Source organism: Apodemus sylvaticus, chromosome 8 (assembly GCF_947179515.1).
Source record: "Apodemus sylvaticus chromosome 8, mApoSyl1.1, whole genome shotgun sequence".
Lineage (NCBI taxonomy): Eukaryota > Metazoa > Chordata > Mammalia > Rodentia > Muridae > Apodemus > Apodemus sylvaticus.
In genome coordinates, this window is record NC_067479.1 from 41,375,928 (window position 1) to 41,392,169 (window position 16,242).

Sequence of the window (16,242 nt, forward strand, 5' to 3'; positions counted from 1 at the left end):
ATGTATCAAAACAGCAGTATAACAACTTTTTTTATATATAGACGTTTTGACAACCGTAAGGTTTATATATCAACAAAAGTGGCATTGTAAATGTAGAATTTTTATTCTAAATTTATTCTGGATAGGAGCTACCCGGGAGGGGAGGGGAGAAATTGGGAAAGGGGATAACATTTGAAATGTAAATAAAGAATATATCCAATAAAATAAAAGAAAGCACCCTATGGAAAATATATAACTTAATATGCATTCAGAAGTTATAACTGATAGTAAACTAACAAGAGTATATAATATACAAACAAAACTGCATATGGTTTTATCATATGCTTAGATGATTTATTTATAATCCATTGATTTATATTCATAGTTACAATACAACATGCATAAAATATTTACTTTTAACTATCGCTAGATAGTTATGCAAAGAAACAAAAATACATTTTCTATATCCAACAGGCTATTCTTCTCTAATGATTTTAGGACCCTGTGCAGTGTATATATAATATGAAGTATGTAATGTGTAGCATGAAGCTTTTATTTTTATGCTTATTACCTAACACCAAGAGCAACAGAAATATTTACTTAGAGACATTTCACCTACTACATATTAATAATATAAGGAGGTGACTCTATATTTGTTGAAAGTTGCTGAAAAACAAACAATTAAAAGAGTATTATGATTTCTTTTGATTAATGAAGTTTAGTGTGTCAAGATAATAGAATTTATGTGTTCATATCTATTTCATAACTTTAAAGGTTTTCATATCTCTATCTTCCACCTTTTGAAAAATTCACATCTTCAAAACTGTGTTTGCCTTACTTTCACCCCGTGTTTTATACCAGCTTCCCTTTCTTTCATTGTTAAGGGCAGAGGTTATATGGCGTCACTGCTATCTGGGGCTATTTGGTATAACTAAACAATACTCCAATTCATACTTCCGTGCATATGATACAATATTAAAATACGAAATTGGGTGTATTTTTAATAGTTAAATCCAAGTGTTTATAGTTAGAACATTTGATAGTAGGGGATGTCGAGACAGCATGTTAAAAACATATAACGTTCTTCTCCAGTATCCAACACACACACACACACACACACACACACACACACACACACACACACAAATACACTCATGAACACCAAATCAAATATAAAGTATATCCTGATAAAAAGAAAGTATTATACTTTTTTTAAAAGCCCAGAAACTCAGGTGTTGATACGGATAGCAATTATGACATGTGGTGACTACAGAGAAAATGGATCAAGATGGTGGAGTTTTGAAGCAGAAAGTTTCCTAAGGAGGTGGGAGAAGAAAACATTATAAATTGAAAAGTTTTTCAGACCTCAGCCAAGAGAGAGGAGAAGGATAAGTAAGCTTCCTAAAGTTAATGACTGGGTGTTGACAAGTGACAGTGAGACAGCACAACCTCTCTAATCTATTTTACTTGTCTTTTCTGTCATTGTGAGTGATCTGTGAACTACAAAGAGAGAATAAATGTATTTGAGAGAAATTAAAGTTCAAGGTGGTTGAAAATTTTGTAATTGCCGTGAATAAGTTCAGAATTTCTAACTGAGAATATAACATTGAATACAGTATTATTTGTCCACAAGACAACCAGACCATCTAAGGAACTGATGTTGAGACATGAAAATCAGAAAAAGAATATTAGAAAACAAATTTCAAACTAACAACAATAGCTTTGATAGCATTTGGCTATCATAAGTAGCAAAGAACAAAAAGGTTTAATTTCAAGTATTAAGTACTGAGCTTAATGTTGATTTTAGCTGAATCCAGGACCAAATTGTAAAGAAATTCTGAAGAAGGCAGCTACTCAAACCCTGTACTGTAGCCCTGAGCAGAATGTTACACATAGGGTAGACATTTCTTTTATGGCTGCTGGTAGAGCTTCTTTGGGTGCTTGTTTATCTTCCTGAATTACTCTGTTTAAGAGTGTAGCATGGCTCAACACAGTGCACTTCTATGAGTATACTGTACCTATGTTTTCAGAAATATATTTCTTTGAGTTTCTTTTTAGTATCCTGGAATAAAAGACTACTTGTGAGTGGAGGATCGATTTAATACAATGAGAGTAAAACAACATTCAGACTTAGCTACTATTAAACTAATAAAGCCATATCCACAACCTTAAATTGGCTTAATTGCCATATATGCAGGATAGATTCTATATTTGCCAAGCATATTATTCAATAGTACTTGGTTAAAAAATAAAACTACATTGAAGACAAAACAAGTTGCTGACACCACATCTGAGGCCAGCCACCTTCCCATAGTGAGCATACAGACAAAAGCAATAAAGAGAGGATATCCAGCATAGGTTCAAACTGAAAGCTATACTAAGGATTATGTTTAAAATCCCACATTGCAAATCCAGAGGAATTTCTTAAAGATGTGTGCCTCGAAAGACACACGATTTCAATAAAAAAATCCACATACCCACAAAAAACAAGTGAAAGTGTATGAGCCAGGACATATACAAGACAACATCAAGGGAACCAAATAACAGATATCAAGGAAAACATCAAGGTGAGCTGTAGGATATTTGTTTACTTTGCATCGAATTAAAATTAATTGTTCAGATATAGAGGCATTTTTCCTGAAAAGGGATACTAGTAAGAACTCAACGTGTTTTTTAAGTTAGATATATTCTTTATTTACATTCCAAATATTGTCCCCTTTCTTGGTTTTCCCCATTCCTGAAAAATCCCATAACCCATCTCCCCTCCCCCTGACTCCCAATCAACCCTCTCCTGTTTCCCTGTCCTGTTATTCCCCTACACTGCATCATTGAGCCTTTCCAGGACCAGGGGCCTCTCCTCCCCCTGATGTCCAACAAGGCCATCCTCTGCTGCCTGTGCTTCTGGAGCAAAGGGTAACTCCATGTGTACTCTCTGGTTGATAGTTTTGTCCCTGGGAGATCTGGGAGTACTGAGTGGATTATATTGTTGTTCCTTCTATGGTGCTGCAAACCCCTTCAGCTCCTTGGGTCCTTTCTCTAGGTCCTCCATTGCGGACCCTGTGCTCAGTTCAATGGTTGATTGAAAGTGTCCCCCTCTGTATTTGTCATGCAATAGCAGAGCCTCCCAGGTAACAGCTATATCCAGCTCCTGTCAGCAAGCACTTGTGGACATCCAAGATAGTGTCTGGGTTTTGTAACTGTATATGTGATGGATACCTAGGTGGGGCAGTCTCTGGATGGTCTTTTCCTCAGATTCTGCTCCACACTTTGTCTCTGTATCTCCTTCTGTGGGTATTTTGAGTATGGATACTCTGGTCCTTCTTCCAAGGGAGAATACTTCAAAGTGTTTTCTATTGAAACTTAACAGATAGAAACTCTAATTGGCAGCAATTAAAGTTTGATAGTATTTCTATTGACAGTAACTTCAGATTTCAATCCGGACTTAACATCATGAAAAGAATATTTGGAAAAACAAAGATAACAGATGGGGGAGAAAAAGATAACATTGTGACTTGAAACACAGTCCTTCAAAGAGGATGAACACAGATGAAGCCCAAAGGCACTTAGCAGCTAGGAATCTTCAATGAATTTGGCCCTCATAATTTGTGTTATCTGTGAAGCTGGGATGGAAGCATGAGGGGGGTTGGCACCACAGATCAAGTAGTAAGGGAATGAAACTTGTTGCCTAGTTTTGTGTTTTTGATAAATCTTACAATCATTTAGAAGAGAAGAAAATTGAAAATTGGCAAGGTTTTACACATTAATTTTGTTTTAGCTAGTAAAAGCTTAAAGCTTTAACACACTGCATCTGTAATGCTAATTGCAGTGAACCTTGGCAAGCTCCAGCAGCTATAGAAAGGGTGGACTTCAGGTTCACACTTATGAACCATAGGACATAAGGAAAGTGGAAACCATATTTAGTGCTACATTAGTATATGTAAAAAGGAAATAACAATAGTGTAATTTTTTTGCTGTAATGATAAAATAAGGCTGTAAGGATTAAAGTACTTATCACAGGGCTATCATTGCTCAAGCTACAAGACCACAGAGACCACATGCCGTTTTTCCCCATTACATAATGCATAAAATAGTATAGAGAGCAAATTAATATTTGCTATATATGGAGTTCCATGATTTTAAAAAGTTCTGAATATTTGCATGAAATCAGGTAACATAGATTCAGCTGGTCAAATGATACATATTTGGTGAACCACTAGGTTATTGCAAAGGTAGAATTGCATAGAAAAATGTAGTTTTCATAATTAAAAAGAAAAACCACAGGAAGAATGTAGTAGAGTTTATTTCCACCAGTACTTTGACATCACATAAGGAATAGGCAAAGTGACCTCTTCTTAGGGTAGTTGAGACCAAGAATAAGTACATATTTGAATTCTCCACATCTCTGCCTGCATTATTCTCCAGTCTACTGGTCTCTATTCCACTGTGATTGTTTGTCCCTATTGTCAGTTGAGGGAGTAAGTTACTTACTGACCTCCGCTGACACACAATAGCAGTTGAAACTGCACATTATTAATCTATGTTATTATGTCACTTCCAAAGTTTGTGAGGTATTTATTTTACCTAAGCTTGGTTTCAACATGTTGTGTGCTTTTTATTTATTTATTTTCTATATTCTTTGTTTATATTCTAAAAGCTTTCTACTTTCCCAGTCTCCCCTCCCCATATGACCCATAAGTCATCTTGTCTCCATCCATTCTCCTATCTTTTCCCCTTCCTTTTCTCTGTCCTGGTACTCCCCTACAATGCTGGATCAAGCCTTTCCAGGATTAGGGCCCTCTTCTTCCTTCTTCATGGGAATCATTTGATATGCTAATTGTATCTTCAGTATTCAGAGCTTCAGGGCTAATTAATATCCACTTATCAATGATTGCATTCCATGTGTATTCTTTTGTGATTGCATTACCTCGTTTAGGATGATATTTTCCAGTTCCATCCATTTGCCTAAAAGATTCATGAATTCCTTGTTTTTAATTGCTGAATAGTACTCCATTGTGTAAATATACCACATTTTCTGTATCCATTCCTCCATTGAGGAATGTTTGGGTTCTTTCCAGCTTCTGGCTATTATAAATAAGGCTGCTATGAACATAGTGGAGAATGTGTCCTTAATGCATGCTGGGGAATCCTCTGGGTATATGCCCAGGAGAAGTATAGCAGGGTCCTCCAGAAGTGTCATGTCCAGTTTTCTTAGGAACCACCAGACTGATTTCCATAGTGGTTGTACCATTTTACAATCCCACCAGCAGTGAAGGAGTGTTCCTCTTTCTCCACATCCTTGCCAACACCTGCTATCTCCTGGGTTTTTAACCTTAGCCATTCTGACTGGAGTGAGGTGAAATCTCAGGGTTGTTTTGATCCGCATTTCCCTAATGGCTAATGATGTTGAGCATTTCTTAAGGTGCTTCTCAGCCATCCGAATTTCTTCAGGCAAAAATTCTTTTTTTAGGTCTGTACCACATTTTTTAATAGGGTTATTTGGTTCCATGGAGTCTCACTTCTTGAGTTCTTTGTATATATTGGATATTAGCCCTCTGTCGGATGTAGGGTTGGTGAAGATCTTTTCCCAATTTGGTGGTTGCCATTTTGTCGTTTTGACGGTGTTCTTTGCCTTACAGAAACTTTTTAATTTTCTGAGATCCCATTTGTCAATTCTTGATCTTAGAGCGTAAACTATTGGTGTTCTGTTCAGGAACTTGGCCCCTATGCCTATGTCCTCAAGAGTTTTCCCCAGTTTCTTTTCTATTAGTTTCATTGTGTCTGGTTTTATGTGGAGGTCCTTGATCCACTGGAGTTGAGCTTAGTACAAGGAGATAAGAATGGATCAATTCGCATTCTCCTGCATGCTGACCTTCAGTTGAGCCAGCACCATTTGTTGAAAAGGCTATCTTTTTTCCACTGGATGTTTTCAGATCCTTTGGTGAAGATCAAGTGACCATAGGTGTGTGGATTCATTTCTGTGTCTTCAATTCTATTCCATTGGTCCATTTGCCCGTCCCTATGCCAATACCATGCAGTTTTTAACACTATTGCTCTGTAGTATTGCTTGAGGTCTGGGATACTAATACCCCCTGAAGTTCTTTTACTAGCTTTCCTGGGGTTTTTTGTTATTCCAGATGGACTCACCCGAGCAAGGTGCCTCCCCATGGCTGGCCTCCAGATGCTCTGCTGGCCCTCTGCACTGCTTGGGGATGGGGTGCGTGGCCCAGGCTGCTCCCGATCTAGAGGTGGCAACTGGAAGGTTTCCCGCCAGAGACCTCCGGATGGCTCCTCCACTTTGCCGGGTCCCTGTTGTGTGCTTTTAATAAATAGTTCCAAAAATAAACATACGCAAACAGTATTCCGGTCAAGAGAATGAGAGCTACACATTCAGTTTAAGTTGCCATAGCTGATTCTATGAGACATACAAACCATATTAATCTGGGATACGTTGTTTTCTTAAACGAAGGCTAAACTGTAACTGGCTGAGCACACAGGAAGAGGGCTGTCCTAAAACATAGCTGTAAAAGACCTTAAGGCATATTAATTTTGTTCCGAAGCCTGGTAAGAATTTCTCTAAGGGCAAGAGAAACTATAAAGAATGGTGTTACCACATATTATCATCTTGAAAGCATACTAAGCATTCAAAACTTGGGTTTTTAACCTTTGGATGATGACAATTATGAAAATTAAAGATAACTTAAAAATCTGAGACTATGATTCTAGTTTTATATTTTTTCCTGTTTTTGACGTAAATGAAACTACTGATTTTAGTTGATTACAGTTATTCTGGGTTGATGAAAATGTAAGCTGCAGGAGAGCACACTCACAATTATATGAAGTCATATTTTATTAAGGACATTTAAGTTCACATGCTTAGCAAATATTTATGTATAGCTATCAGGTAAGTGGTGGACAATTTACCTAGGAGATATAGTATTGCTTTGTTTATTTTTTTCCTTAGACATATTTAAGAAGCATATAAGACATTATATGTGAATGTAGATTTCTATGTTATATCACTAGGAATTTCTACCAAAAATACTATAGACTATCTTATAATAGAGGCAGAGAGTAGAGTATAGATATATATTAGTTATGATGAATTATATCCTTATATATTCTACTACCTTCCCTAATATTGTTTCATTGTTTTCAGTAGTTTTACCTATATTTTGTCAACATAACTCATATCTTATTTTGATGTGGGTTCCTACATTGATATTTTCTATTTGCTTCTGGCAATGGGAGAATTTGTGCTATGCAGATTAAACAAGGAAATGCTAAGAAAATTACTATAACTTATAGGCACACTTTTTTTCTTAGTCAAGTAAGTCTAAAATATTGATTGGAAAATATTAAACTTGAACATTGGACTTAAAAGTCTGTACAATAACTATATTAAACAATAATAAAAATAAAACAGCACCATTAAAACTACATTAAGGATATGCGTTGAGTTGACAAAGCAAAGGGATTTTAAGATGACTTGGAAATCCATCATTTCCAATGGTTCCTAAGCACAAATAACTCCATGTAAAATTACTGAGACTATTTTTCTGTTCTCACCACTGTGTAATGAATTTGCTCCACCCATCTAGGTGATGCACAGAATCTATGGGGGTGGGGAAGGGGTAGGTGTTTCAGGTGTCTGGCTACTGTGCATTAGGTGGAAGATGATGTTTCTTCATGAATCCAGATTTCCTCAAGTGTCACCACTTCACAGGGTATTTTCATTGACATTTGCATTAGGCAGACATCCACACTTAAATTGAAGCCCTTTGCAAATGCTCTTCCTTCAATCTCCATCTTCTAGCCTGTTCCATCTCTTCCATTTCTGTTTCACTTTTTCTATGTCTCAGCCACTTTATGAATCCCAATAAATACAGAGTTGAGCTTGAAATTCCTCATCATAAAATTTCTTCATCAATTTTATGCAATTGATCCAAATATCGGAATATTAAACATGAACAATTACTTTTTATTAGGCATAATTATGAGCATCCAAAATAACTGTTAATAAGTGTTCGCTCTGTGGTAAGTTAGTCTCATTCATTATAAGAGAGATTTCCTGTCAATATACACCACTCACAGATTTGTTTTGCAACATTTTGAATAAGAATGATTTTTCAAATGTATTCATTGTTTATTAGATATTATTCAGCTGCCTACAATGGCTTCAGAGATTTATAAAATGTAATATAAATTGAGTTACTAAATTATTGATAAATTAAAATATTTTAGAAATATGTTAATGCTTCTTTTTTAATTGAGTAGAAAGTGATTTTGTGTCTGCTTAAGATCTTAGAACTTAACAATTTAAAAAACACCTAGGTCCACAATATTTAGTGTTAGCCATAGCTCCTTATGAGGGCCTGAAATTGCAAGTGTGGAAGGACGAATCTAGATGCATCTCTCCTGAATATGAAAATCAAATTCATGAAGCAAGATAAAAGAAAACTCAATGACATAGGTAAACTCAGGGGCATAATTACAACATGGAAGCCATCCACTACTTTGGAAATGAAACTATATAAGCTACAAATAAACTCATATTGAAAGGCACTGACTTCCTAGGACTTTGGTATAATGATAAAGGAAAGTTCCCAAGGACACTGGTTGTTGGGGCTCCAAAAGATGAGGCATATCAGCTTGTCAGAAAAATTACTGCTATCAAGAGGATTTATCATTCTATGAATGTAAGAAAAACAAAAATTTATTACTAGATATTTAATACTTTCTTAGTATGTTTGCCACACAAATATACATATATGCAATTCAAAAACATGGTGTTGCAAGACTAACCAGCAATTCTTAGAAGTAAGGTAAAGATTTCAAAAATAAATAAGCTGGTGGCATTTTAACACATTCATATATCTGTTTACCATATTGTAATAGTGTACTGTACACTGGGCAATGAATTTTCAAAAGACATTTATTTCTCACTTTTCTGGAGACTGACAGCCTAAGTTTAAGCCCATAGTAATGCTGGTATCCTATGACTGTCAGGTCTACCTCTAAAATGCCTTCTTGGAAGTAGAAATTGGTAAATAAATGAGTAGAATCCAAATGATGGCTTGTCACACTCTCCTGTAGCCAAAACAGGAGATGAGAATCATCAGCAAAGATTTAAGTAGTTTAGTTGGTCTCTTCTGAAGGATCTGTATCCCATTCCCAAGGACATGACTGATGATTTAAACCGTCTACTGTAGGCTCTACTTCTTAGCATTATCATATTGATTCTTTTTTTTCTTTTTTTTTATTCGATATATTTTTTATTTACATTTCAAATAATCTCCCCTTTTCTGGCCCCCCACTGCCCAAAAGTCACATAAGCCCCCTTCCCTCTCCCTGTTCTCCCATCCAATCCCTTCCCACTCCCCTGTTCTGGTTTTGCCTTATACTGCTACACTGAGTTTTTCCAGAACCAGGGGCCACTTCGTTTTTCTTGTACCTCATTTGATGTGTAGATTATGCTTTGGGTATTCCAGTTTTCATAAGGATACATGCTCCACTATGTTCATAGCGGCCCTATTTATAATAGCCAGAAGCTGGAAAGAATCCAGGTATCTCTCAACAGAAGAATGGATGCAAAAAAATGTGGTATATATACACAATGGAGTACTATTCAGCCATTAGAAACAATGAATTCATGAAATTCTTAGGCAAATGGTTGGAGCTGGAGAATATCATACTAAGTGAGGTAACCCAGTCTCAAAAGATCAATCATGGTATGTACTCACTAATCATATTGATTCTTAAAGAATAATGAGTGAATTTTAGGGCATGTATATTCACACTGTTACAGTGGTGTTAACAAGAATCACTTTTCAGAGAAATTGAAAAGAGAATTGGTGGTTGCTATAGGTTAAAATTAAATATATGTTTCCATCATATACTTATGCATGCGTGTGTGTGTGTGTGTGTGTGTGTGCGCGTGTGCATGTGCGTGTGTGTGTGTGTGTGTGTGTGTGTGTGTGTGTGTGTGTCTGTGTGTCTGTGTGTATAACACCACCCAGTAGTGGGCCCATGAACCAGAATCTTAGGACTGGGATAAAATACATGTCTGGTATTTAAGTTAACACGTCTATGATAAATTGTATGGCAGCTGAAACTCACTAATAGTCACACAGTGTCCAATTCAAAAGAATGGAGTAAGAGAAAAGAAGCATATTGAAAACCTTTATAACTACTTTTCATTTTTAGATTTATGATTCATGGGGCAAGGTGCAAAATCTGTAAGTAGAATTACATATAATAAAATAACAGCCAAAATTAATAATATGGATTAATTTACTAAAGTCTTACTTTTAAGAAGTATAAAACAAACAAAAAGTAAGTATTTTTAATGTCTCCATACCATGTACTTAAACAAACTAGAAGTTACAGAGAGAATTCATAAATGACTTTCAAAGTAACAAAAAAAGAAAAAAGAAAAACATTTGTATGGAAATAATGGAGAATGTGAACTTTGTAAACATCTGTTTAGAATCTAATGCTGCTTAAAAAGCTGAGAACTAATAAATTTGTTATTTACCTTGTTGACAACTTTATCTTACATGAGGAGTCAAATAGGCAATTGCTTCATTTCATTCAGATCAGGTAGAAAATTGAGTTTGGATTTGAGAGTGTTAGAAACCTTTCCATTAAAGCAGCTGTGCCTATTTGGAATTTAGAATTGTGAAGGACAGAGCTGCTCAGAAGACTCAAAGACATGCTCTTGACCTTAAGAAAGCTGAAAAAGGTAAATGTGACCCTCTGATCTCATCTGTAACTCTAAAGTGTATATGTGTCAAAAGTGTTGAAAGGCTCAGAAATAAATTCTGATGATGCATTTATGCATAAGTGCAAGGCAGAAGGAGCAAACAGCAAAGAAATCCTGTCCAACAGTTTAGGAATATTTGTACTAACCTGAAATTGAAGAAGATATTCTCAACATGCTGGGAGAAAATACAAGGGAATACCTAAGACTTCCAAAAATAGAATGTTTTATTTTGGCCCTGAATTTTATTGCAAGTACACAATGCATGCATGAAAATAAAAATATTAAATGTACAAAAATATTATCTACCCACTGCTGGTCCCCATCTCTCTACTCATCTCAAGGCTGCATGTGGTCTTCCTTTACTCAGGAGGATATGACAAAAGGCGCTGAAGATGCTACTCCAAAAGACCTTGGAAACACACAAGCTGAATACTGAAATAAGTTAATGAGAAAAGTGCTAGACTTTATTGTTAAAATGAAACAAGTGGTGAAGAAGATTACGGTCACCTCTTAGGAGAAAGATGTGGTGTTACATGGTGAAGAAGAAAGCCTAATTGTTAACTTGGGAACACTTTAGCCTAATTCAGTAGGAGGACACCTATTCACCAACCCCCTTCTAGTATTTTTCACACACTAATAATTCTTGAGGCAAGTCAGAAACAACAATGGATGCCATTTCTTAGAAGCAGATACTGACCAAAAGATTCCTATAAAACGTGATTTATTGTGGGCTGCTCCTGGATGGATTGTTAGAATTATGGAAATGCATGACTTAGAAGAATGGAGTATATTAAATTGCTATAACAATATACTACTAACAAGAGGAATTTATTGTGTCGGGTTTGGATACTAGACACCTTTGGAGTGAAATATTGGTTGTCTGATTTTGTCTGTGATATGTGAGGAAATCTGCCTTGTAATCCATGTTTTCTTTAAGCTTCTAGCGTTATGCAAAATGTCTTTGCTTTGTCTTGGCATTACATAGGCTTTGACCCATTTCTCCTTTTATTCCTTTATGTCAATGTCTCATGTGTGTGTGTGTGTGTGTGTGTGTGTATCTATTCTCAAATCCTCCTTTCTTTGAGAATAAAGAAAAAGTTAGGACTCACCTTCATGAGCAGTTTACCTCCTTATTTCTGTTCCATCTCAACATAAAGTCATATTCTTTGAAACCCAGAGTACTTAAAATATTCCCCATCTTGTGGGACAGAATTACACCCATAATAGTTTAGGAAACAAAACAGTGTGTTTTACAGCTCTTTGTAAAGAATTTGTACCCGTCTTATGTAGCTTGGAAATATTTTCAGCCTTTCTGTCCAAAAAAAAAAAAGCATAAAATAGCATTATACTATTTTCATTGGCTCATAGTTGTTCTAGGTAAATGTAAATTTTCAGTCTCTTCCAAACTAGGAGCAGCAGCTAATGGACAGGATTCTGAAATGCCCAAAGGACATAGCTTTGTGGGATAAAAGCACACAAGGAGCCAACATCTTTTTTAAGATAGTTATAGAATTTGAGAAACTAAGAGCTGTCTACTCACAACACTCATTTTGAAGTGCATAAAATAGAAGACAGTTCATCCATTAAATGTGTTTATGGTTTCTAGAATTAGACGATTTATTACACATAATACTTTCAAATCTATCTTGATTTGGCTGTGGAATATATCTTGTTAAACCTTCTATTGCTCGGCCAGAGCACCTGACAAAAATAGCTGAAAGAAGGAAAGGTTTATCTGAGCTGATGGTTTGAGGGGGGATACAGGGACTCACAGCAGAGATGGAAGAGTAGCAGGCTGTTCCTGTCAGTAGTGGCATGTAGCTGGGACTTGTCACCTCTCAAGTGCCAGAAACAAGAGTCAGATCAGGAACTCAGGCTAGGCTGTAAGATTCAAGGCCTGCCTACCAGTGACCTGCTTCTTCCATTAAAGATGTCTACTGCTACCAGCTTAAGATCAAGTATTTGTATAAGTCAGTGCATTAGAGAGATGTAATAATCAACCCATAATATTATCACTGTAAGCACTTTTTAAGAAATGTAGGAAACAAAATAGTTCTCCAGCAAGATTATACCATTCCCTCTTTGCCAGTTTGCCTCATGTCTGGAGAGCAGTGAGAAACAAATGAACCTACCTTTCAGGAGTTAAAAACAACATGATTTATTTCCAACAAATCAGGAGGCATTTCTTCAAGGGAATCTTCAGAGGATTACCTGACTAAACAACAGCACAAGGTCATTTAAGTGATATTCCCAAGGAAGCATTCGATGTACTTGAATATCTAAAGTGGCCTACTTTGTATAGGTACATGTGATAATTTAGGAGCACTCTTCATGAATATTCCAATTAATAGTCTCATAAACATAGTAAATAACTTGCTATTTTTATAGATATTTCAACTATATCTTGGATAAAAGGGCACCAAAATATTCACAGAAAATCTTTGGCACATGTAAGTTCCTCCTTTTTTTTATTTGATATATTTTTTATTTACACTTAATGATTTCCCCTTTCCTGACCCCCACTCCTCAAAAGTTCCATAAACCCTTTTTCCTCCCTCTGATCCCCCATCCAACCCTTCCTACTTCCCTGTTCTGGTATTGACCTACACTGCTGCACTGAGCCTTTCCAGAACCAGGGGCCACTCTTCCATTCTTCTTGAACATCATTTGATATGTGGATTATGTCTTGGGTATTCCAAGTTTCTAGGCTAATATCCACTTATCAGTGAGTGCATACCATGAGTGATCTTTTGAGACTGGATTACCTCACTTAGTATGATGTTCTCCAGCTCCATCCATTTGTCTAAGAATTTCATGAATTCATTGTTTCTAATGGCTGAGTAGTACTCCATTGTGTATATATACCACATTTTTTGTATCCATTCCTCCATTGAGGGATATCTGGGTTCTTTCCAGCTTCTGGCTATTATAATTAGGGCTGCTATCAACATAGTGGAGCATGTATCCTTACTACACGCTGGGGAATCCTCTGGGTATATGCCCAGGAGAGGTATAGCAGGGTCCTGAGGAAGTGTCATGCCCAGTTTTCTGAGGAACTGCCAGACTGATTTCCAGAGTGGTTGTACCAGATTGCAACCCCACCAGCAGTGAAGGAGTGTTCCTCTTTCTCCACATCCTCGCCAACATCTACTGTCTCCTGAATTTTTAATCTTAGACATTCTGACTGGTTTGAGGTGAAATCTCAGGGTTGTTTTGATTTGCATTTCCCTAATGACTAATGATGTTGACCATTTTTTAAGATGCTTCTCAGCCATCTGAAGTTCTTCAGGAGAAAATTCTTTGTTTAGCTCTGTACCCCATTTTTAATAGGGTTATTTGGTTTTCTGTGGTCTAACTTCTTGAGTCCTTTTAAGATAGCTTCCCAAGTACTTCTAAGTATTTTTATGAGGGCAAATTTCAAGAAATAATCTTATTCATTCTATTACTAATTAACGATGATTGTTTAGGGTTGTATCATATGGTATCATCTATTAGTGAAGCTAAAAAACAATTTTGACAGAACATTGTCTAGTTTTATCTGAAAATGTATCTTAATAATAGCAATTCTAGGCAAAAATGTGCCAGAACATATAAAAAGTATACGTTTGTAATGAGCAATAGTGGTTAAGAACAACATATAAATTCTCCCCAGTTTTACTTTTCCATGACAAAATATTGCTCTCATTTTTTGTGATACGCAAAGATGCCTATTTCATTGATCAGCTATCTATAGGGCAAATACAGCTATCTACAGGTCACATATCTATAATACCAAACAAATCTCATATGATCAACTGTCCCTGCTGTCTTTTTTTTTTTTCAAGAAACTATTATGTACTTGGGGTTATAAGAGCAACACAGAATTGTTTTTTTAAGAAGTGCTGAGCCTTGTCTAAGGCACTTTTAGAATAGTTAGGCTCTAGCCTCACTCTTCCTAGTGACTTGCCTATTTTACCTACAAAGGGCTTTTCCATTTCAGAGGATACAGAAAATGAACTTTGGGATTTTATTGCATAGATTATTGCCAACTTATCACAATCTAGAATCACTTTATAAGGGAGACACTCAATTTAGGAATTTCCTTACTTGATGATTATTCTGGGAAGATCCAGGGAACACTCTTGGGTAGATAGTCTTCATTTGTACAAGAAAGACAGCTGAGCAAGTCATGGAGAAACAAACCAGTAAACAGTGTTTCTCCATGGCCCATGCTTCCAATGCTGCCTCAAATTTTCTGGCCTTCTTGAGTCCTTGCTTTGGCTTTCCTCTATGTTGGACTGTGATTGAAGTATGTAAGCCAAATCACTCACCCCAATAGTTCTTGCTCATTGTTTTTATGCAGCTACAGAAAGCAAACTAAGACCCAGTTAGTTGGTGAGAGCTAGTCCCAGCAGAGGTGTTTCTTCTTGGCCCTTCTTGAGCAGTGGAGGGGGGAAGGACAGCAGAGGGGGGAAGGACAGTGGAGGGGAGGAAGGACAGCGGAGGGGGGAAGAGCTTTGTCGGAGGTAAGACTTTGTCTTACGGAAAATTTAGGATAAAAATTATAATAAAAAGTTTACTTATCTAAGTCTAAGTTACTAGGCTAATGTAGCTGACCTGCCTCCTGTGTGCCTCTGAAGCCAGAGACTGCAGTCTCAGACATTTAACACCTCATCCTAAATCAGCAGGACATTAAGTAAAGGATTTGTTGCTAGAGCCTTTTCTCTATTGTCCAGATGCCTCTTCCTTGTCAGTCTAGGGGGAAGATAGGAGCAATAAACTTCTATTGGACCAGGAGGAGAGAATAACACTTCCAGAAAGAAAAAAGTCTACATAAGTGAATATGCATAATCACACATAAATTCATACATACAGCTTCATACATATTTTCACGTTCAATCTCACAATCTCATGCTTACACACATACATGCATACATTCTCACAATTACATACTTACACACACATCCATACTTACATATGCATATGGAGCAAAAGACCAAGCACCAGTAAAGAAAGAACTCACTCATTCTGGATGAAAGATGGAATCCAATATTTATTGCATCAAGAAAGAAAAAGCTTCTACCTTTTCAATGCTAAATGAATTAAACCCATGTTTGTAAGAAAAAGGCTTTGTTTCTCTTAAAAAGACTAAGCCTTAGTACAAGGAGATAAGAATGGATCAACTCGCATTCTCCTGCATACTGACCTCCAGTTGAGCCAGCACCATTTGTTGAAAAAGCTATCTTTTTTCCACTGGATGTTTTCAGCTCCTTTGGCAAAGATCAAGTGACCATAGGTGTGTGGATTCATTTCTGGGTCTTCAATTCTATTCCAATGGTCCACTTGCCTGTCCCTGTGCCAATACCATGCAGCTTTTAGCACTATTGTTCTTTAGTATTGCTTGAGGTCTAGGATACTAATATCCCCAGAAGTTCTTTTACTGTTGAGAATATTTTTAGCTATCCTGGGTTTTTTGTTATTCCAGATAAATTTGAGAATTGCCTTTTCTAACTCTGTGAAGA